Below are 3,778 nucleotides of genomic sequence, written 5' to 3' on the forward strand. Positions count from 1 at the left end.
ATATATATATATATATACGATGGGCTTCTTTCAGTTTTCGTTTATCAAATCCACTCATAAAGGTTTGTTTCGTCAGAAACGTAGTGGAAGACATTTGCCCAAGGTGTCACGCAGTGGGACTGAACCTAAAACTACGTGAGCTTAATCAGAGCCTTGAAACCAAACACCGACAACCACTGTTGCAGTCACACCAGGCATTATGGATACAATAGTTACCAACATGACCAACAACACTACTTTCATTACAAGTAACAAAAAGAAGGCCATTTTTCTATTTGGCTGTTGTTCGACTTACGAGAAACAGCAGCGACATTACTTTCAATTAAATCTCGCAGTCTTAAAATAGGAAGTACACATCAAACAAGGTAGGCCTAGATACATAAAATAGTGAAATGGTCAAGGCTGGAATGCTTTTAATAGTAGGTTTTCTCGGTTGTGACTGACCTAAGACTAAACAACACAAGTATAACCTTTTAACATCCTGTTTGCTACTGATATGTACTTCCACCTCATCCCTTTCACCCATAATAATGACAATTATCAATAGTAGCAAGTTCCTCTTCCGTTTTAATCGCTATCCTAGTTCTCCAATACGCCACATAGATATAGTACTATGTCCTTGATAATACATTCACAGCGATAATACATTCACTACTAGGTTAAAGGTGAGAGATCGGGATAAACAATTTTATTGAAAAGACAATAATCGGAAATACCTTTCAGCAAGACACATAACATAAACTATGAATCATATGTAAATATAGTTAACCTGCCTTTAGAGATTGTTTCAGCTAAAACCCCAATTAACCACATGAAATTAGGCACATGCATACCTGTGTAGTTAAAAAGTTTTCTTCACAGCTACGATGTTCTGGTTCGATTTCTCTGCGCGACACAGTAAGCATGTGTCTTGTACTGTAGTCTGAATTATATCCCACTTTGCAAGTGGAAAATTTGTAGACCAACATGTGTAAATAGTTGTGTGTTTGCGTGCCTGTATGTGTGCGTCTGTATGTGCCTCTGTGTGCATGCGTGTGTGTGCATGCGTGTGTGTGTGTGTGTGTGTGTGTGTGTGTGTGTGTGTGTGTGTGTGTGTGTGTGTGTGTGTGTGTGTGTGTGTGTGTGTGTGTGTGTGTGTTGGTGTGTGTCTGTCGGTGGCTGTGTGTTTGAACCGATGTATCCAGTTATGTCCTTTAATGTCACGAGATCACCTCACCATTTCATAGATATCGATGAAATGTATATAGGCGCAGCTGTGTGGTATGGTTCCGGGTTCAGTCCCACAGTGTGGTACCTTGGGCAAGTTTCTTCTACTATGGCCTCCTGCCGACCAAATCCTTGTGAGTGGATTTGGTAGACGGAAACTGAAAGAAATCCGTCATCGTTTATATGTATGTGTGTATGTGTATGTGTGTATGTGTATGTGTGTGTGTGTTGGTGTATCTGTGTTTGTACCCCCCAACATCGCTTGACAACCGATGTTGGTGTGTTTACGTCCCCGTAACTTCGCGTTTCGGTAAATAAAAAAAAGACCGATAAAATAAGTATTAGGCTTACAAAGAATAAGTCCTGGGGTCGATTTGTTCGACTAAAGGCGGTGCTCCACCATGGCCGCAGTCAATTGACTGAAACAAATTTAAAAAATAGAATAAGAGAATATATATATACGTACGTATACATATCTATGTATGTATGTATGTATGTATGTATGTATGTATGTATATTCATATCAAATTTCATATATATAGATAATAAAAAATATATAGGTATGCACATATATATATATATATATATATATACATACACATACATATATAAATATGTGCGTGCGTGTGTAGTATGTATTTATGTATGTATATACATGACATGAATCGTCTTTTTACGGTCGAACTGTAGTGTGGGTATAAGAAAATTGGTTGACCCATTCCAGTGTTTATGTCTGTGAATTAATGTCTATGTCTGCGAGTGTGTGTGTACGCGCGCAAGCGTGCATGCGTCCCTGTGTGTGTGTGGTTGTGTGTGTGTGTGTGTGTGTGTGTGTGTGTGTGTGTGTGTGTGTGTGTGTGTGTGTGTGTGTGTGTGTGTGTGTGTGTGTTTTGTTTTAAGTATATCAAGAAAATAGGGATAGTTAATTGAAGAATTTGGAATGCCTATATTTTCTATAGGATAACAGGAAGTGTACTGATTATTTCTCCATATGCTAATAAGGCAGTGACAAATGGAAGTTATTAGGCTGCTTCACATGGTTTATTCGAAAGGTTTGTTTTCTTTTCACCAGGGACTGGCACTTCTTTGAAGGAGTGGTCAGAGGAACAAAGGGAACTCTAATTCTAAAGATTTGGAAAATTTTCCGGCTGTGATATTAATTAGCCGATCATCCACTAGGATTGACAGTTCTATTGCCAATTGGCACGCAAGTAACGGTTAGCGTCTTGATTTTCAGAGGGGGGGGCCGAATTCAATTGAGGGCCGATACAGTATTATACATACACACATGCGCGCGCATACATTCATGAATACAAACACACTAACATACAAACACACACACACACGTACATACACACACACACACACACATATATATATATATATATATATATATATGCGCGTATCCATCAATTTGTTATTTACTTATTCGTGTGTGTGTGTGTGTGTGTCTGTGTGTGTGTGCGTGCGTGTGTGTGTGTGTGTGTGAATATACGTACGTACATACATATATATTCGTATATTGCATACATTTGTAAGTAATATCTTTGCTGTATATTTGTGCTGAAGTAGCATTTATCAACGGGTCTAAAATTGGTTCACCGCATTTCAGGTCGTGCGAGTGACAAGATGTCTGGGCATTTGTCCTTTAAAAACTTGCATATCATCAGCCGAGATGACACAGACAGTAGCTTCTGGACGTTTATATTTTGAATGTTAAATGCTGAATATTTATGGGCAAAATGTTGGGTTTTGCACCTCATAGTTGTAATATTAGGTATATTCTCTAAGTATAGCATGTTTTTGTTTTATACAATAACTTAAATGTCAGTAGTTTTTTTTATGAACAAAGATTTAGGTCGAAGTTATATTATTGTAGGCATAAATTAAATATATATTACCACACATGAGAGGGGGAAATATAGATGAAAAGGGACAGTCTAATACGTTTTATATAAGCAAGTGAAGGCGCATAGCTCAGTGGTTAGAGCATCAATCTCACAATCATGAGGTAGTGAGTTTGATTCCTGGACCGGGCTGTGTGTTGTGTTCTTGAGCAAGGCACTTTATTTCACGTTGCTCCAGTTCCCTTATCTGCAGAAATGAATTGCGACATCACTGATACCAAGCTGCATCGGCATTTTACTTTTCCCTCGGATAACATCACTGGCGTAGAGACGGAGGCTGATATGCATGGGCGATTGCTGGTCTTGCCCAAATTTCTGCCTCGGAGGGGAGCTTGCAAGGTGCAATCCCATGGTCACTCACGACCTTAAGGGGCTTTTACCCTTTTACCCTCTGTGTGTGTGTGTGTGTGTGTGAGTGCATATGTAAATATGTGTATATGTGTGTAGAAATTCAAATTTTGGTTTCTTTGTGAGACGCATTTTCACATCAGCAAATTGCCTTTAAGCTATTTTGTATACATACTTCTAGCAGGCAGAGACAGGTCGTTTCGGAGGTGGATGAGTATATGGCAATAAAGAGCGGAGATGACCGCGAAATATCTATATCTATCACTCCCTTCCACTTCCGAGGCGTTTCTGTATGTATATATATATATATATATATA

Source organism: Octopus bimaculoides, chromosome 2 (genome assembly GCF_001194135.2).
Source record: "Octopus bimaculoides isolate UCB-OBI-ISO-001 chromosome 2, ASM119413v2, whole genome shotgun sequence".
Lineage (NCBI taxonomy): Eukaryota > Metazoa > Mollusca > Cephalopoda > Octopoda > Octopodidae > Octopus > Octopus bimaculoides.